Source organism: Mauremys mutica, chromosome 1, assembly GCF_020497125.1.
Source record: "Mauremys mutica isolate MM-2020 ecotype Southern chromosome 1, ASM2049712v1, whole genome shotgun sequence".
Taxonomy (NCBI): Eukaryota; Metazoa; Chordata; order Testudines; family Geoemydidae; genus Mauremys; species Mauremys mutica.
The window spans coordinates 153,099,986-153,121,356 of record NC_059072.1 but is presented as its reverse complement, the minus strand read 5'-3'; positions in this window follow the sequence as shown (position 1 = coordinate 153,121,356).

The window sequence follows — 21,371 nt, the reverse complement described above, 5'->3', positions numbered from 1 at the left end:
TTATGCGAGATAGGTCATGTGAGATATCATTGAAAAGGTTATGATTTACTAAATATGATTACCCTATTTGTATGCATGTATCATTTTTGTATCTGAAGTTAGGAATATTGACACTACATCTGTGTTTCAAATGTGGTTTCCCCTGGGGAACACCCACTAGGCAAAAGGCTCTCAGTCTAGATGGCATTCAGGGTAATGAGGCCTTAGGAGAAAACAATAGGTCTAAAAGAAACTTACCGCCCACTGGGGGGCCTTCCTGAGCACGCTACAAACAGCCTCTGATTCATGGCTGCTGTGACACTACAGGAACACGTGACCAGGTCACCTGGGACTGGACTTCATCTTGGGATATCAGTATTTTTCCACTGGCTGGTGTGGGAACTGAGCTTGGAAACAAAGTGTTCCCGCCATGAGCAAAGGCTATTTCAGGCAGGGGAGTGACCTCATCGAGGTTCTTCACTGACTCCCCTCCCAAAGTCTCCTGGAAACACCTGAGGAACAAAGACTGAAGTAGGGCAAGTGCTGGACCCAGGCTAGAGGGATTTCTAGCCTGTGAAGGGAACACCTGGGGATTCCAAGCTGTAAGTTAGGCAGCTTGTCCCCTTAAGAATATGCAACCTGCTTGTATCATCACTAGGGTGAGGATTTGCTAGTCATATCCGATCTATGTAGTATATTAAGCTTAGTTTGTGTTTTTGTTTGTTTGCTAGGTAATCTGCTTTGATCTGTTTGCTATCACTTATAATAACTTAAACTATAGCTTGTAGTTTATAACTTTGTTTTATGTTTTAATCCAAACCAGTGAGCGTTTAACTAAGGTGTCTGGGGAAAATCTTAGCTTGGTTACCACAAGTGTCCACAGTCCTCTTCACACTGAGGGAGAGGTGGACTGGGTGTTCAACCCATATACTGGCCAGATTTGACCAGGGCAGGACGGTGCTGCTCTGGGGTCCGAAGCTGGTGGTTAGAGAGCCTGCCTGTAACTGCAGCTGGACGTGTCCCTGTCTGTACAAGTGCTGGTGACAGTGCAAGCCTGGAGGGCTTTGCAACTTGTCACAGCAGCACGGTGTGAGAGGGAGCCCGGTCTAGTGGGTCATTGGGCTCAGTGGTACCCCAGTTCCAGGTGGCACCCCACTGGCAACCCGTCCCACCCCTCAGCACACACATGCACACAGCACCAATGTCCACCCATTGCTCTTCCTTCCCAAAACAATTAAGCATACATTCAAGCCATCTTGCATAAATAAACTACCCTAAGCGTACATTCAAACTTGTTTTATAGTCAAGGCAAAAACACACGTTCATACTTGCTGTTCAACATTATATTATACAAAACACACACACACGGCCTAATTTAAAATCTGTAATTACCTACATGGCTCTTCGGTGTAGTAGAGCAGTGGGTCTCAACCTTTCCAGACCACCATACCCCTTTCAGTACTCTGATTTGTCTTGTGTACCCCCAACCTTCACCTCATTTAAAAAACTACTTGCTTATAAAATCAGACATAAAAATGCAAAATGTCACAGCACACTACTACTGAAAAATTGATTACTTTCTCACTTTTACCATATAATTATAAAATAAATTGACTGGAATATAAATCTCATACTTAAAATTTCAGTGTGATTCTTGAGTCTGTTTTTCACTTGTGAGCCTTGTCATTCTGGGAGGCAGTGAAGCAACAGCAACAATTTAAGTTTTTCTTCACATTGAGTCTGTTCCTACTCTTTGTCTTGATGGTAGTCAAGGTAGAAAATGACACTTCACAAAGATGTGTTTCTATGAATCTATGATTCTCACCACCCTGATCTCGCATTGACAGTGCATATGTTTCTACAGGATAATCTGGGGATTGTGCAGGTTTCAGTAATCAGCTGGAGAGAAGTGATCTTGTCATTCATATCATCACCACCCCCAGCGAATGGCCTGGGTGACTGGAACAACTCGGACTGAGAGGGCACTACCCACTTCTCTTTCTAGCAGACGGAAGGGAGGCTGGAGTTGCCAATTCTGGTCCTCATTTCAGTCCCGGGGGTCTTACAGTACTGGAGGACATGTGTGGAGAACTGGGCAACCTCTGATTTTTATTAAGCAAATGTGTGACTCAGTTTCCCCACTCACTGTATGGCTCCCCACCAAGTGTGGAGGTGTTAATGTCTTTCTTCAGACAGGACAAGCAATGCAGCGACTGGGTGGAAGGAATGTAAGCGCTGCTGAGATATCAAGAACTGACAACATGTGAAGTGAGCTTTAACATCGTGAAATACTAAATTCTGTGGAATCAACATCATTAAAGTTAATTTTATTGACTAGTGATTGAATCCTGACCCAATTGACGCGTGCAGGAGTTTCCTGCAGCAAAACTCACTTGTTGAGTAATAAACAAATCCTTAGGCTGATAAGCCTGGGAAATTTCACCTCCCAGGGGACTTTGCATATTGCCGTTTGACTTCAGAGGAGTGAGGTTCTGGAACAGCCTTCCAAGGAGATTAGTGAAGGCAAATAAACTAGCTTGTTTGAAGACTGAGCTTGATAAACTTATGGAGGGAATGATACGATGAGGTTGCCTATGGCTAAGGCTAAGATTTTGTCACAGATAATTTTAGTAAAAGTCACAGGCAAAAAAGAAAAATTCACAGAAGCCGTGAAAAAATGGGGATCTGTGGGTCCCCACACCGCCTGAAGTGGCGCAGCTGCGCAGAGGCTAGGAGCTAAGAGCATAGGCCCACAGTGGCTAGGAACTCGGAGGTTCCCCCATAACTGGCAGCTCCAGGGATCCCAAAAGCCTGGGAGCTCAGGGGATTCCCGCACTGTCTACAGCAGCTGGGAACTCAAGAGTACCCCACAGTTCCCTGCCCCCGCGGGTGGTGGGAGACCCTGCAGCTCTCGACCACCGCAGGCTGAAGTCACAGAGGTTGCTGGAAGTCACTAAATCATAGCCTTACATATGGCCTATCCACCACTGCTGTTAGCAGCGGTCTCCTAAGGTCAGTAGATGGGGAGGGCTCTGAGTTACTACAGGCAATTCTTTCCCAACTGTCTAGCAGTTGGGTCTCACCCAGGGTCTAACAAATCAACATACTGAGTTCGGAAGGAATTCTCCCCCAGGTCAGATAGGCAGAGACACTGGTGGGTTTTCACCTTCCTCCACACCATGGGGTATGGGTCACTAGCTGGTTTGAACTAGAATAAGTGGTGGAGTCTCGGTAATTAGAAATCTTTATATGAAGATTTGAGGACTACAGTAGCTCAGCCAGAGGTTACCGCCCTATTGCAGGAGTGGGTGGGCGAGGTTCTGTGGCCTGCAATGTGCCGGAGATCAGACTAGATAATTATGATGGTGCCTTTTGGGCTTGAAATCTCTGAGTTGGGCTGGATTCAGACTGGTGACCTACATGTGAAAGACCTGGTTCAGAAGGCTGGCAAACAAAGAATAGGAAAATGAGTAAGTAGGACCTATCTACACTACAGTGGCATAGCTACAGTAGTGTAGCTGCAGTATTGTAGTGCAGACATGCCCTCAGACTTGTTTAGGTGATCCCAATGAAGGGCAGGAGGCGTTGCCTAAATCCCTGATCTGGAGGGAGAGAAATATGGGTTGCACCATGAGAAAGGTGAGAGCTAGAACCTGAGACCTTAGCGAGGTGCCCTGAGCCAGCCACAAAGTGATCACAGATGTAGTTACCTTGGGAACTGTGACCTGGTGGCCATGTGCGTGGAATCTGTGACAGGGAAGAGGAATTTCCAATACGTGTCATCAGCAGTTAAAGCAAGTATTGTAGGCAGAAAACACACAGAGAAAAAGTGTCTCCCAGAAGTGGTTAGAGGCAAAAAGGCATCCTTTAAAAAGTGGAAGTTAAATACTACTGAGGAAAATGGAAAGAAGCATAAACTCTCACAAGTCAAGTGTAAAAGTATAATTAGGCAGGCCAAAAAAGAATTTGAAAAGCAACTAGCCAAAGACCGAAAAGTTAACAGCAATTTTTTTAAAAGTACTTCAGAAGCAGAAAAGTGGGGCTACTGGACAACTGAAGTGGCAAAGGAGCACTCAAGGAAGATAATGTCATTGCAGAGAAACTAAATGAATTATTTGCTTCAGTCTTCATTGCAGAGGATGTGAGGGAGATTCCCACACCTTTAACCATTCTTTTTAGGTGGTAAATCTGAAGACCTGTCCCAGACTGAGCTATCCCTAGAAGAGATTTTGAAATAAATTGATAATAAATCTGGATGACTGGGCAACAAAATGGCAGATGAAATTCAATGTTGATAACATTGGAAAACATAATTCCAACTATATTTACAAAATGATGGATGGGGTCTAAATAAGCTGTTACCACTCAAGGAAGTGATCTTGGAGTCTTTGCAGATAGTTCTCTGAAAACATCTCCTCAATGTGCAGCAGTGTTAAGAAAAACCTAACAGAATGTTAGGAACCATTAGAAAAGGGCTAAATAATAAGACAGAAACTATCAAAATGACACTATATAAATCCATGATACGTCCACACCTCCAGTACCACGTGCAGTTCTGGTTGCCCCATCTCAACAAAGATATATTAGAATTGGAGAAGGTATAGAGAGGGGCAACAAAAATGATTAGGGGTATGGAACAATTTCTGTATGAGGAGAGATTAAAAAAACTGGGACTTTTCATCTTGGGAAAGAGATGACTATTAAATCTTGGTGTGGAGAAAGTGCATAGAGAAGTGTTATTTACCCCTTCAAATAACACAAGAGCCAATTATATTAATAGTCAGCAAGTTTAAAACAAAGAAAAGGAAGTATTTCTTCACACAACACAGTCAGTCTGTGGAATTTCTTGCCAGGGGATGTTGTGGAGGCCAGAACTATAACAGGGTTAAAAAAATAACTAGATAAATTCATGGAGAATAGCTCCATCAATAGCCATTAGCCAAGATGGTCAGAGATACGACCCCATGCTCTGAGTTAGTCTAGCCTTTCTTTGCCAGAAGCTGGGAGTGGATGACAGGGGATGGACCAGTTGATGATTTCCTGTTCTATTCATTTCCTCTGAAGCACCTGGCATTGGCCCCTATCAGAAGATAGGATACTGGGCTAGATGGGCTATTGGTCCTGACCCAGTAGGGCCGTTCTTATCTTCTTAGGTCCTTAGTATGGGGTTGGTGGGTAATTATCTCTCCGTTTGTTTTTGCTGACGGTGAAGATTGTGCTACTTTTCTTGTAATTTTGTTTAATCCTTGAGGTTGCCAGTTACTTCATATCAAAACTACGAAAGAGGAAGAAGGCAAAGTGAACACCAGACAAGAAGAACCCTCTTCATGTGTTAAGTGAATGTTTTCGAGGCATAAGACGTCTTATGATGAATCACATGGCCAGATTTTCGATCAGCCCAGCACTTCCCACTCTGATGGTTAGAAACCTCTTTCAAATTTCTAACCTGAAATTGTTCATGGCTAGTTTATACCCATTTGTTTTTGTGCCAACATTATCTTTTCGCTTAAATAGCTCTTCACCCTCCCTGGTGTTTACTCCCTAAGGTATTTATAGAGAGCAGTCATAGCCCCTCTAAACCTTCCTTTTGCCCATACTAAACAAACCAACCTGTTTCAGTCGCTTCTCACACGATAGGCATGTCATTTCCCTGATCATCACTGTAGCTCTTCTTCACACCTGTTCCAGTTTAAATTCATCTTTCTTGAACATGGGTGATCAAAATTGTACACACTATTCACAATGAGGTCTTACCAGTGCCTTGTACTGGTTCCAAGAATGAGCTTGACCAATTTATGGAGGGAATGGTATGATGATCTTGCCTACTATGGCATATGGCCCTTCTGCAACTGAGACAGGATGCTAAATGGGAAGGGCTCTGATTTACTGCAAAGAATTCTTTCCCACGTATCTGACTGGTTGGTCTCACCTATATGCTCAGGGTCTAACTGATTACCATATTTGGGGTCAGGAAGGAATCTTCCCCCGAGTCAGATTGACAGACACCTTAGGGGTTTTTCGCCTTCCTCCGCACCATGGGGCATGGGTCACTTGCTGGTTTGAACTAGAATAAGTAGTAGATTCTCTATAATTTGAAATCTTTATATGAAGATTTGAAGACTTCAGTAGCTCAGCCAGAGGTTACCGCCCTGTTGTAGGCAAAGTTCTGTGGCCTGCAATGTGCCGGAGATCAGACTAGATCTTTATGATGGTGCCTTTTGGGCTTGAAATCTCTGAGTTGGGCTGGATTCAGACTGGTGACCTACATGTGAAAGACCTGGTTCAGAAGGCTGGCAAACAAAGAATAGGAAAATGAGTAAGTAGGACCTATCTACACTACAGTGCTACAGTGGCATAGCTACAGCAGTGTAGCTGCAGTATTGTAGTGCAGACATGCCCTCAGACTTGTTTAGGTGATCCCAATGAAGGGCAGGAGGCGTTGCCTAAATCCCTGATCTGGAGGGAGAGAAATATGGGTTGCACCATGAGAAAGGTGAGAGCTAGAGCCTGAGACCTTAGCGAGGTGCCCTGAGCCAGCCAAAAAGGAATCACAGGTGTAGTTACCTTGGGAACTGTGACCTGGTGGCCATGTGTGTGGGATCTGTGACAGTGAAGAGGAATTGCCAATACGTGCCAATGGCAGTTAAGCAAGTATTGTAGGCAGAAAACACACAGAGAAAAAGTGTCTCCCAGAAGTGGTTAGAGGCAAAAAGGCATCCTTTAAAAATTGGAAGTTAAATCCTACTGAGGAAAATGGAAAGAAGCATAAACTCTCACAAGTCAAGGTTAAAAGTATAATTTGGCAGTCCAAAAAAAAATATTTGAAAAGCAACTAGCCAAAGACCAAAAAGTTAACAGCAAATTTTTTTAAAGTACATCGGAAGCAGAAAGTGGGGCTACTGGACAGGATACTGGGCTAGATGGGCTATTGATCCTGACCCAGTACGGCTGTTCTTATCTTCTTAGGTCCTTAGTATGGGGTTGGTGGGTAATTTTCTCTCCCTTTGTTTTTGCTGGCTGTGAAGATTGCGCTACTTTTCTTGTAATTTTGTTTAATCCTTGAGGTTACCATTTACTTCATATCAAAACTACGAAAGAGGAAGAAGTGATTTTTTTGTTTTAGAAATAAAAACTGATAATGCAGAACACTCATGTCAGGCCACCAACACCACCCACACACTAAATCCAACAACTGAAATTAGAGCAGAGGTGACATGTGTTTGGGGGGGGAATGTGGGGTAACACGACCCCCAGATTTCTGCCAGGATGGGAGTTGGGCTGAGCGAGGCTGAAGGGACGTGCATGGGAAAGGCACTGGCACCTAACGCTCCTGCTGAGCCGTGTTAGGAGGAGCCCTGGGCAGGGGAAAGAGTCTGAGCTGGCAGCACAGCTCTGCCAGAGGGGGCACAGGGAAGCCCACTGAGTCCTATCCCTTCCTCGCCTGCAGCTGCAGTTACTGATGCTTGGCAGTAGGTGTCTGGAGCACCATGCCCACAGTGGGGAGGCGATGGGAGAAGTGAGGAAAGAGCCCTGGGGGGAATGGAGGCAAGCTGGTGCCAGCATGGAGCAGGTGTGGGAGGCATGGGAGTAGTGGGAAAGGGCCCAGAGGTGACGCATGGGGCAGTCATGTGCCCCCCACTATCAAGAGTTAAGAATCGCCTCTGATTAGACCAAAGTATTACAGCTCTCTGGAGGCTGGACTCCCTGCTATTCACAGGAGTATTAGATGGGGTGGGATCTGAGTTACTACAGAGAATTCTTTCCTGGGTGCTGGCTGGTGAGTCTTGCCCACATGCTCAGGGTTTAGCTGATCGCCATATTTGGGGTCAGGAAGGAATTTTCCTCCAGGGCAGATTGGCAGAGGCCCTGGAGGTTTTTCGCCTTCCTCTACAGCACGGGTCACTTGCTGGAGGATTCTCTGCAACCTGAGGTCTTCAAACCACAATTTGAGGACTTCAATAACTCAGACATAGGTTAGGGGTTTGTTACAGGAGTGGGTGGGTGAGATTCTGTGGCCTGCATTGTGCAGGAGGTCAGACTAGATGATCATAATGGTCCCTTCTGACCTTAAAGTCTATGAGTCTATTAGAATAGCAGGGACTGAGGTGCACCAATGCCTGAGGCCCCTGCAGTGGTTCTGGCACATGATCTGCCCCCACATGCTGCAGAAGAAGTCAAATAAAACCCCCCAAACCCCAAGCTCCATGCCAATCTGACCTGGGGGAAAATTCCTTCCCAACCCCACATATGTCAATCAATTAGAACACGAGCATGTGACCAAGAACCAGCCAGCCAAGCACTTGAAAGAGAGAAAGCTGGATGCCACCTTAGAGCACTGGCCACCCTGTCCCGTGTCCCATCTCTGGCTGTAGCCATCTCTGATGCTTCTTGCATTATCAACTAATTCTCTTCTGGGAACATAAGAATGGCCAAACTGGGTCAGACCAAAGCTCCATCTAGCCCAGAATCCTGTCTTCCAACAGTGGCAAATGCCAGGTACCCCCCCCCCGCCCCCCAAATGCTTGAGGGAGTGACAGAGAACCCTTCATGACCCCTGCTGGTGTCCTAAAGCATGAGCTTCTAGGAACATAAGACACAAACCGGAAGTGAGCCTCAGGGCTCCCAAGTCTTGCCCCCACAATCGCAAGTAACCCCAACATTGACTCTCACACATAAATTTGTCTCTCTTAAATCTAATTAAGTTGTTTGCTCCCACAGCTCCTATTGGGAGGCTGTTCCAGAACTTCCCACTCTGATGGTTAGAAACCTCTTTCAAATTTCTAGACTGAAATTGTTCATGGCCAGTTTATACGCATTTGTTTTTGTGCCAACATTATCTTTTCGCTTAAATAGCTCTTCACTCTCCCTGGTGTTTACTCCCTAAGGTATTTATAGAAAGCAATTATATCCCCTCTCAGACTTCTTTTTGCCAGAGGAAATTGCATTTACCAATTCCAATTAGACAAAGAGCATCCTGAAGGCATTTGGTCTCCATGCTACATAGAGGGCCTGACCCTGAACAGAATTGGCAGCAGTTAGTATCTTGAAGAACTGCCCCCTAGTCTTTCATGGGCCAAGGAATTACTCAGATGTCTTTACATACAGAACTAGAGTGTCTATAATGGAGACATAAATTCAGCCATAAACCAATGTTTTCAATATACAGTAAAAGCTGTTTTATCTGGCATGTTGGGGGAATAGGAGAGTGTCAGAAAGTGACAAATGCTGGTTAACTAAGAGGGAGGGAGTTTGGGTCTGGGAGGGGGCTCAGGCAGTGGGTTGGGGTATGGGAGGGAGTGCGGGGTGCCGGATCTGGGAGGCACTCACCTCAGGCAGCTCCCCACAAATGGCGACCTGTCCCAGCTGCTCCTAGGTGGAAGCACAGCAGGCAGCTCTGCGCACTGCCCTCATCCCGCCCCAAGTGCTAGCTCCACAGCTCCCATTGGCTGGGAACTGCAGCCAATGGGAGCTGCGGGGAGGGTACCTGTGGGCAGAGGCAGTGCGCAGAGCTGCCTGCACTTCCACCCAGGAGCCGCTTGTGGGGAGCTGCCCAATGGGAGCACCCCTGAATCTAGCACCGTGCACCCCCTCCCACACCTCAACCCGCTGCCCCAAGTTCCTCCCACACCCAAACTCCCTCCCAGAGCTCGCGCTCCAGGCCTTCTCCTGCGCCCCAACCTTCTGCCAGCCCCGTGCCAACTGGATTATAAACCAGAATTACAATGAAGATCAGAAATGCCAGTTTATAGAGCTTTCTGTTTGGTGAAGTGCCAGATAAAACAGCTTTTACTGTACCACCTACAAGCTGCACAAATACAGTGTTTTCGCTGAATATTAAATGTCCAGAACCATAATTTTTAAATAAAGTCTGTTATGGGTTGGATTACAGAAACCCCTTGGACGCTGCCAACTGATGTGCTGAGACTACCTCTGACCCCATTTTCCCTGGCAGCTGGAGACTTCAGTACCCTGCCTGGTTCGAGCCAGACATGCTAGCCTGCTACAAAACACAGACCCAGGTCTGAACTACGTCCCCCAAAAGCTGCAGGCTTAACTGAAAACAATTTAAGAAGTGTTCCTGTCCCCAAAACTCAGATGCCCAGCTCCCAAAGGGGTCCAAACCCCAAGAAAATCTGTTTTACCCTGTATAAAGCTTATACAGGATAAACTCATAAATTGTTCGCCTTCTATAACATTGATAGAGAGATATGCACTGCTGTTTGCTCCTCCAGGTATTAATACATACATTGATAGAGAGATATGCACTGCTGTTTGCTCCCCCAGGTATTAATACATACTCTGGGTTAAATAATAAGTAAAAATGATTACACACACCCTAGCCGCTTGTGTTGCCAATCAGTTCCAGAGAAACCTCTCAGCCCACATAGCTTAGCTTGCTGTGAGTGGTGGCTTCATATAGTTTCCAGCCATCACTACATAAAGGTATATTTGATTGCTCCATTCATTTAGCTTAAAAGAAAGGTGCTTAGTACATGCATCAACTTTCAGATCTGTGATTGTCTATAAATCAAAGACCCATTTGGTGACACTCATTAACACTTTCCAGCATATAAGTACACTCAACTCACTTACATGTGCCCACAAAATGAACTTCATGTTAATGGTTTTTGTGGGAACAGTGTTTAAGTTTATGGATGGCGTGTTTGGTGTTTAAAAATTTAGGACATTCCAAGGGACTATGGCCAGAGATTGTAACCCAGGCCTCTTGGGGAGTCTCCAGGTGCACAGAACACAGCGCTGTTACTGACTCCTATAGTGCTGCCAACACACCTGCAGCCTGGCCCACAGCAACACTGCTGTTCCAGCTTTGAATTACCCACACAAAGCTCTGCCAGTAACCCTCAGTTCCATCCTGTGATTAGCTATATCTACACAGGGCTTTTGTGGGAGAGGAAAAGATTTTTTTGGCTCCTTGCATTATCAAATAATTCTCTTCTAGGAACATAAGAACATAAGAATGGCTAAACTGAGTCAGACCAAAGCTCCATCTAGCCCAGTATCCTGTCTTCCAACAGTGGCAAATGCCAGGTGCCCCAGAGGAAATGAACGGAACAGGTAATCACCAACTGATCCATCCCTTGTAAGCTTCTCTTGACACCTTAAATGACTGCTTCTTGGAGCAGCTAATCCTGGAACCCACAATAGGAGAGGCAATTCTTGATTTAGTCCTAAGCGGAGGACAGAATCTGGTCCAAGAGGTGAATATACCTACCCCTGTTGTGCCACATCAGTGGATGAGCTTGTAGTTCACTGCCAGGCATTAAATAATTCATGGATCATGCTAATGCGTCTCCTAGATCATCCTGAATTTTTTTATTCTAAAGCAGAAACTCTAAAGAGACTGGCAAATAACCAAAATGGCCGCCAGATTCTGCACACCAAAGTAATGTTCAATGTTGAAAACATGGAATCACTGTGTGACACACAGAAAATTCTGGAGTTTTCTCTGACTGTTGCCAACATGTTTGCAAATACAGATATTTACCAGAACCTAAGAACCATACTCTCAGCTGAACTGAGCAGAAAAGCTGCAGGAGAAACATAGCCTAACCAAAAGAAGGTTGAGGGGGGATATGATTACTCTTTATAAATATATCAGAGGGATTAATATTAGGGAGGGAGAGGAATTATTTAAGCTTAGTAACAATGTGGACACAAGAACAAACGGATATAAACTGGACACTAGGAAGTTTAGACTTGAAATTAGACGAAGGTTTCTAACCATTAGAGGAGTGAAGTTCTGGAACAGCCTTCCAAGGAGAGTAGTGGGGTCAAAAGACATATCTGGCTTTAAGACTAAGCTTGATAAATTTATGGAGGGGATGGTATGATGGGATAGCCTAATTTTGGCAATTAATTTGGCAATTGATCTTTGATTATCAGCAGGTAAGTATGCCCAGTGGTCTGTGATGGGATGTTAGATGGGTTGGGATCTTAGTTACTACAGAGAATTCTTTCCTGGGTGCTGGCTGGTGAGTCTTGCCCACATGCTCGGGATTTAACTGATCGCCATATTTGGGGTCGGGAAGGAATTTTCCTCCAGGGCAGATTGGCAGAGGCCCTGGAGGTTTTTCGCCTTCCTCTGCAGCATGGGGCACGGGTCACTTGCTGGAGGATTCTCTGCAGCTTGAGGTCTTCAAACCGCAATTTGGGGACTTCAATAACTCAGACATAGGCTAGGGGTTTGTAATAGAAGTGCATGGGTGAGATTCTGTGGCCTGCATTGTGCAGGAGGTCAGACTAGATGATCATAATGGTCCCTTCTGACCTTAAAGTCTATGAGTCTATGAGTCTATATGTCAAGAAAACTCATCTGTTTCTGGAAATCCTTCCAACCATGAAACATGAGAAAACCAAAAAAGTGTTCAAAACCTTCAGGACAATGCTCGGTGAGAAATGGCAGATGACCGTGGGGGTATGAAACAAAATCTGTATGAGGAGAGATTAAAAAGACTGGGACTTTTTGGTTTGGGAAAAAGAGGACTATAAAATCTTGGTGTGGTTTCAGAAAGTGAATGCAGAAGTGTTATCTATGACATAGAGAATATCAGGGTTGGAAGGGACCTCAGGAGGCCATCCAGTTCAACCCCCCGCTCAAACCAGGACCAATCCCCAACTAAATCATCCCAGCCAGGGCTTTGTCAAGCCTGACCTTAAAAACCTCTAAGGAAGGAGATTCCACCACCACCCTAGGTAACCCATTCCAGTGCTTCACCACCCTCCTAGTGAAAAGTTTTTCCTAATATCTAACCTAAACTTCCCCCACTGCAACTTGAGACCATTACTCCTTGTTCTGTCATCAGGTACCACTGAGAACAGTCTAGTGCCATCCTCTTTGGAACCCCTTTCAGGTAGTTGAAAGCAGCTATCAAATCCACCCTCATTCTTCTCTTCTGCAGACTAAACAATCCCAGTTCCCTCAGCCTCTCCTCATAAGTCATGTGCTCCAGCCCCCTAATCATTTTGTTGCCCTCCGCTGGACTCTTCCCAATTTTTCCACATCCTTCTTGTAGTATGGGGCCCAAAACTGTACACAGTACTCCAGATGAGGCCTCACCAATGTCGAATAGAGGGGAATGATCATGTCCCTTGATCCGCTGGCAATGCTCCTACTAATACAGCCCAATATGCCATTGGAATTCTTGGCAACAAGGGCTGACTCATATCCAGCTTCTCATTCACTGTAATCCCCAGGTCCTTTTCTGTAGAATAAATATTTCGAAAGAAATGCTTCAATCACATTGTTGTTACCATTTATCACATCATCCTGGGACACTCAGTTGCTTCTGGACATAGATAGCACAAGTGGTGAACTCCTACTGGGCAGCTACGTAATATTGTGATAGTGAGCCGCCAATGTTCAGGTATAAAGCCGGTTGGAGAGGGTATCTCCTGTCTGCAGCAGCAGCTGGATAGAAAGGTGCATTGAGAGCTCCCAAGTGTCAGAAGCTGAAGCCAGAAGCCAAGGTAGAAATTGTTATGTTATTATGTTTTGTCTGGGAAGCTGATGAAAGCACCTAGAGAAGAATTACAGAGTGTCTGTGGGTTTAGTATGCGTGGTTCACACGAACTCACCACATCCCCTGAGATGATTTTCTAGGGAGGAGATGTTACTGCTGCCACCAGGCTTGAGAGTGCACCTCCTGTATTTAGGGAAGGTGGTTTCCGAGAGCACAAGTTCTGACGGGGGGGACCACACCAAATACTATCGGAAGGGGAAGGAATATTTAGTTTGTTGGAAGAGGTGGCAGATACTACAGGAATGAAGAAAAACTCTCTTTCCATGGTTTGTGGCTGATTCTGACTTACAGACACACACACAGCTCCTCACAAATCAATCCCCAGCCCTTGTGTTTGCATCCAGTCTAAGGTAATAGATAATAACTGGAGATATACCAATCTCCTAGAACTGGAAGGGACCTCAAAAGGTCAGTGTGTCCAGCCCCCTGCCTTCACTAGCAGAACCAATTTTTGCCCCAGATCCTTAAGTGGCCTCCTCAAGGATTGAACTCAGAACCCTAGGTTTAGAAGGCCAATGCTCAAACCACTGAGCAAGCCCTCACCCTAGCCTTTGGGTGGTGGCTTCCATTTTTCCAGTGGTCATTAAACAAAAGGGTATTTAACTACTATGTTACTTAGTCTGAATGAAAGGTGGGTGCTATGCCCATAGCTTCAGTGAGGTGTGTGATTGCCTGTAGATTAAAGACACGCTTGGTGGGAGCCACCCAGTCTCCAGCATAACAGTATGTTATAGGCAAGAAATGTTCCCCCTAAGGGAAATGCATGTTTGTGATCTTTAATTCTTCTGTTGAAGAAGAAGAGCAACCTGCTTGTGCTGGGCTTTTTGCACATCAACATTAAAACATGTGCAATGGCCAATTGCCTCAATAAGATGGGGGTGGGGTGGGAGAGAGAGTGCGGGATTGGCCACTGGAGGTTTTTATGTGAACTCTGGTGACCTTTAGCTTTGCTTTACAATGCTGAAGTGCTTAATCATCACAAAGAAGAACAAGGGAAGTATTAATATTACTCTTGTACAGATGGAGAAACTAAGGCACAGAGGTTAACATGAAAAATTTCAGCTGAGTGCCTGAAGTTAGGCTCTTAAATCCATATTCAGGCAGCTTTGTAATAGTCTAATCTTCACAGGTTTCCTGAATTGGGGCCCATAGGTGGAGGAGGAGGAAGAGCACACACTACAGGAGGTGAGTATACGGTATACTGCATAAATGCAGCTGAGACAAAATAGGAATTTGGCTCATAGGGAATTGTAATAATTTGACATTTGTTTATGTCCCAAACTGGAAAAATATCAAAAATTTTCACAAAAGAATTTGTTTAGTAAATGTTGAAACATTTTGTTTCAAGTCAGTTTGACATTGAACTGCATTTGCTTATTGCCTCATGGGACAGGTAGTTTCGGGTACCTCATGCTTTCATTCTTCCTTATGGGGCAGGCTCCCTGCCAAGAATACATCTCCCGGAGGTGCCATGTGGCTCGGTCAGGAGAGGGACCACAGTGCATCATGGGAATGAGGTCTGGGTAAGGGTCCAGGTCATAGGCGAGAATGGGGGCACGAAGCACCAGAAATATGACTCCCATGAACCATCAAGGCACTCTGGGCGGAAGCAGTGTACTGTTGAACAGCCCTGAAATGAAACATTTTGTTTTGATTGCCCCCCCACCAAATTCAGCAAAATTGAAAATTTCCCATTGAAAATTTAGATTTTTTAGAAATTGTCTAAAAATCATTTCAACAGGAAATGCCCAATCAGCTCTATGTACAATGGAGACCCTGGCCAGGCCCCAGTCTCTGCCAGGACCATCCACTTCTGGGCTGTACAGCCCCCTTTCATCACACAGCAGTGGAATTATGGCTGCTTTATACAGCTATAACCTGGTGCCCCTCAGAGCTCCTATCCACAGGGAACGTTGCTAATTTGTGTCAGAATAAATCAGCATAAATCCTTCTATTGTGTGTGTAAGATTGTGTTACACCGGTCGTGAATCTGGCCCAGTAAATGCAAACACTTTACACCAAAGCACCACGCGCCCCTAGGCAGCCAATGGAACTATCCGTGTGAGTAAAGTTGCGCAGCTGCTTACATGTCTGCAGGACTGGCTCCAAACTATGGTAGCCAACCCCACTGCAGGGTGCTTCTCTAAGTCCTGTGGCACACTAGTCCCGTCTGGATGTCTGGTACAGTGGCTGTTTACCACCAGCTCAGAGTCAAGCATTGTAGGTGCTCCATGCACTAGACTCTGCAGGCTCTAAATCCATTCTTCTTTCACTCCCTGCTTTCATCATGACCCTGTCACTCTTTCTCGATTCTCTCGCATTCCTTCCTTTTCTCTCATCTTCTCTCTCTAGCTCTTCCCCCTTGCGCATAGCCCCTCTCTTCTCCTCCCGTCTGTGTTGTGTCCTCGCTCTTCAGTCCCCTTTCTCCCTGCTTCCCCATCCTTTCCCAGCCAACTCTTTCCCAAAATCCCAGCGGGAAGAGAGAGCAGCTGGGGGTATCTGTTAAGGGTACACTCCTCCCTCCTCCCCAGCATGCGGGAAATCAGGGATGGGGGTGTCGGGGGTGGGCAGAGTCTCTTTCTCCTCATCCAAAACCTCAGTCTGAAGGAGAAAAAGCCTTGTGGATATTGGGGTTTGCTCTGCCTCCCCCTCCCAGTCCCTGGTGGGAGGAGCCCTGAGATGGCCTCTCCACCTCTCGCTCATCAACATTTGCTCAGAGCTCACAGGCATTTTCTGTCAATTTATATCCAGTTCTCAACATCTGGATGCAAACGCTGAACTCGATTTATGTGCTCGCTCTCTCTCTCCCTCTTGTCTCCATGTGGAGAAGCTTTTCTCAACCTGTGCACTGTGACCCCAAATTGGTTCACCAGAATGTACCAGAGGCTGGTGTGGGAGGCCTGAGCGGGGAAAGGTCCGGTCTTTCCCTGGGGAGGTGGGGTTGCCCTGGCGGGGTTGCAGAGCCTGTCCCATTCACCTCACAGCAGTGGCTCTGTCTCGGGGTTCACTCACCGCAAGAGGTGCCTCCTCCTGCTCACTCTGGGGATTAGGTCTGGCCAGGCGTTGTGGCCTCTTCTGGTGTTGTGTCTTTCCCATTGTCCTGTAGCACCCTCTGCAATTCAGGGTGTTCCCTTTTCTTAACTTGCTTCTCCAGCCAGGTCACTTGCTTGTTTCCCCTTCCAGGGCAAACGATCCAAGGCAGTCCATTGTCCTTTGCTTGGCCTATGCCACGTCCTCAGTGGCTGGTAGGGGAACCCAGGCCACCCTCTACTCCAGGTTCCAGTGCAGGGCCTCTGTTTCTAGCAACAGTGGCCTGCTCACTCCCAGACCATGTTGCTGTGCCCCTGGACTCCTTCCTACTTCGCAGCTCTACCTTCTATCTCCCCCTCCCTCTGGGTTTGCGAGCCCAAGCTCCCTCCTCTCAGGGACTGATGGCAGACTACTCCCCTGCATCCCCAAACACACCTCCCTTCTCCCAGGGAGTGACTGCAGCCTGCTTCCCTGCAGCCCTATTTCTGCTCTCTGTTTCCGGGCTTTATACAGGCTCCTCTTGTTCCTGTTCAACTGAGCCTGCTTCCAGTTAGTGGCCCCTTCACAGCCTAAATCTCTCCCCTGCTCACTGCTTAACTGATTGATCGGACCTGCCTGGCCTCTCAGGGCAAGTGCGGGGAATACACCTCTTCACAGACTCCTGCAGCTACAGTCCCATGGGCCTGACTGGGCTTGGCTTCCCGCTCTGGGGTTGCCATGCTGCTCTGCTTTGACCCAGCCACCCCTCTGTCGTGAGGGGCCAAATTTCAGTAAGTGGGGCTGAGCCACATGTGCCAGGTCACAATGCTGCACACAAAAATACGGAGGGGGTGGGCCCAACCTGAGCAGTACGGCATCCCCAGAGGTCACAATGCACTGAACGGGGAGCCAAGCCCAGCCACCCCACAGGACAGGAGTCACAGGAGCTGCTGTTATGGTGCTCGCCATGTACTTACTTAGTACTTATTATATCCGTGTATATATTGTATATCGTGGGTGGAAATATTTAGTAAGCCAGATGTGTTTGCACTAAGGCTATTTACTGGGTTGTGACTGGCCATCCAGGTTTACAAATGGCTCCTGAGCCAAAAAAGATTGAAACCCACTGATGTGGAGCCAGTGCTGCTGCCAGACCTGTGAGCTTCTCTGCACTGGAGGAGACATTTGCTTCATGCTCTGAGACCTTTACAGAGATAAGAACTGGTCAAAAACTATTTGGAAAGAACATTTTTTCTGCTAGAAAATGCTGATTCATTGAAATTGAAGCATTCTGCAGGAATGTGTTGTTTTTGATTAAATTTGAAACAAAGCTTTTCAGTGAGCTTTAAACATTCTGGTTCAGTCTTACTGGAATCACAGACATGTAGGACTGGATGGGATCTCAATAAGTCGTCTAGTCCAGTCCCTTGCACTCAAGTCAGGATTAAGTGATAACTTGGCCATTCCAGACCGGTGTTAGTCTAACCTGTTCTTAAAAACCTTGGGTGACGGTTGAATCCACAACTTCCCTAGGTAATGAACCACCCTGACAATTAGGAACTCTTTCCTAATGTCCAACCTAAACCTCCCTTCCTGCAATTTAATCCCATTGCTTCTTGTCTTCTCCTTAGCGGTTAATGAGAACAATTTTTCACTCTCCTTCTTGTAATAACCTTTTATGTCCTTGAAAATGGTTACCACGTCCCCACTCAGTCTTCCCTTCTCCAGACTAAACAAACCCAATTTTTTCAATCTTCCCTCATAGGTCACGTTTTCTAGATCTGTGATCATTTTTGTTGCTCTTCTCTGGACTTTTTTCAATTTGTCTATATCTTTCCTAAAATGTGGCGCCCACAATGCTCCAGCTGAGACGCAGGTTTTTGCAATATTTTGGTTTCCACAATTTTGCAACTGTTTTAGCTCCAATTTTGAAATGATTTTTCATTTTGAAACATATTATTTATTAATTTTAATTATATTATAGAAAGGGGGTCAACTGCCACCCGGGTATCTGCTTGTGGCCAGGAGTCAGGGCCAGCTCCAGACCCCAGCGCACCAAGCGCGCGCTTGGGGCAGCGTCCCATGGGAGGGCGGCAGGCGGCTCAGGTGGACCTCCCGCAGGCATGCCTGTGGAGGGGCTGCTGGTCCCGCGGCTCCGGTGGAGCATCCGCAGGCATGCCTGCGGGAGGTCCACTGGAGCCACGGGAGCAGCGGACCCTCCGTAGGCACGTCTGCAGGAGGTCCACCGGAGCCGCGGGACCGGCGACCGGCAAAGCGCCCCCCGTGGCGTGCCGCCCTGCTTGGGGTGGCAGAAATCCTAGAGCGCCCCTACCAGGAATGCCTCTGCAGTGCCTTGTTTCCCCCTTTTTCTGGGCTCCTTCAGCAAACTCCACACAGTCTCTCTTTCAACACAACCCTTCTGGGACCTCTGTCTTTTTAGTAGCGTTATTAACTTAACAAATTTCTCAAACAAACACAAATGAAATCCTCCCCCCAGGCCTAAGCTGGGCACAGCCCCTCCTCCCTGAGATATTGTCCTTTCCTTGGGGACCACTGCAACCCGTAGGACAAGCCACCTTGTTATAATTATATGATACCAGCGACCAAATACAGTACCAGTTACGTCTTTTATTGCTTTTATTTTATATTTTAAAAATATTCTACCCTAATTAAATAGAAAATAAAATAATATAAAAATAATAGATTAAAAAGTCAAAATTGGAGAGAAAAATTTAAATTTTATCACAACAAAACATTTCCATTGACCCAGACTGCAATTCTTCATAAGCTGTGGAGTTGCAGGTTGGGAGCAGGCAATAGACCTTGGAGTCAGCTGGTGGGGGAAAAGACCCTACTCTTATTCCCGCTGGCTAAACGTTTGAGGAAGGACTTTGCCCATTCCCTTTATACATTTGCTCCCACCCATTTTGTTCAATCGTTTGTGTATTTATCTGTTGTTTCAAATGTTGCTAATTTCCTGATTTTTCATCCCAGCACAGAGAGTCTCCACGGAGTAGGGACTGCCTCTCAAGCTGTGTTCTCTGTTCTCTCTTCACATCACTGCTTCGGCTCCAAGAACCAATAACAAAGATCCTGCCACACCCACCAAAATGAATGGGATCATCATTTATGAGCATATAAACTTCCAAGGTAAATCCAAAGAATTCACTTCTGACATTGCTGACTTGAAGCCCATAGGGTGGGACCACTGTGTCTCCTCTATAAAAGTCACTGGCCAACCCTAGGTGGCCTATGAACATCCTAATTATTTAGGCAAGTTCCTGGTGTTTGAGGAAGGTGAATACAGCTTTGTTGATGAAGACATGAATGACAAGATCACTTCTCTCAAGCTGATTACTGAAAACCTGAAAAATCCTATATGAACATGCCAACTATGAAGGGGAGATCAAGGTGGTAACAGAAGCAACTAGCCTGAGCAAGGGATCTTTCAATGACCGAGTGTCTTCCCATAAGGTGCAGAGCGGTGCCTGGCTATTGTGTGACTGGGCGGATGAAAGAGGCTTGAATTATGTTGCCCGGAAAGGTGAACAGCTTCCAAACTATGGATCGATCAATTTCAATGACAAGCTTTCATTTCTGCGTCCCTTGAGAGCCGGCTGCTGATAGTTCCAATGGGCTGCAGACCTTGCCATCCTGGGGTGCCATCGATCAGAGGCACTATAGAGCTCTGCCTAGAGCCCCAGATCCTGGAGTCACACGATGAGGGCAGAATCTCAGCTTTCACTTAAAAAATGTAAATTTCTAGCAAATTAACACTTTGAAAATGTGGCCCAAGTGTAACCGATGCAGTGGTGTCTGCCTGGGTCTGCAGAGAGCCTGAAACAACATCTCTGAGAGGTGTGAACTGTTCCACTCATCCCCATGGAATTTTCACTCCCATATCCATTGCTCTGGGGGTCCCCGCCAACACCACTCAGTCTGAGGATGCTATGTGGCAGAGGAGTGCAGCAGGCCTGGTCACCTACCCACCCAAGCAGATATACCTCACCCGTGAAGATAAATACTGGGGGTGGGGGGATTTGGGAGCCAGCTGCTGACACATAGACACAGTAACATGTTCCAAAGATACTGCAGGAACTTACAATATATGTCAGACACAACAAAAACACTTTCAACCCATAAAAATATATATGAAAGATAATGTTGTAACAATGTAATAAAACATCTGGAGAAACAATAGGTTGATACATTGTTTAAGCATACAAAATGGCTGGCTCATGCTATTATCTTAAAAGCTGAACTAATAGATCAAAAGAGGGATGAAAGATGCAAGAGCTGAAATGAAAAAGCTCAGAGAATCCACACTAACTCTGCCAAGAACTATAAATGTGTGCAAAGCTAGTGAACACCAACACACCCAAATGCAGGGCATAAGCAGAGTGGACTCAAAGATAATTCACCCAGTAGCACAAGGAAAGGATGAAAATACAAGGAAACATATCAACATTTTTGCAAAAAAATGTTCAATTACAAAGCAGCAGAGATCAACAAAATGTAAAGGAAGACCCAAGTGGAGAAAAACTTGATCATGGAAAATGCCCTTCATATGGGGGCAATAATTGTGGCAAGACAAATCGCTATGTCAAAGCTTGCAAACAAGAAAAGTAAAGAAAATACATGGCAACCCATCCTTGTCTGGAGAGACACTCCCATAGAAGACATTAAAAGCAGCCCAGTTCAGTGCTTGATGGCAAGACCATGTGTATCTTGGGGCTTTTAGACTCAGTGTTACTACAACCAGCGGTGATATAAGGAGTAATAGACAAAAAGGAAGCAAAACAAAGGCCAAAGCCTGTTATGTGCATAGCGATACACCTTTAT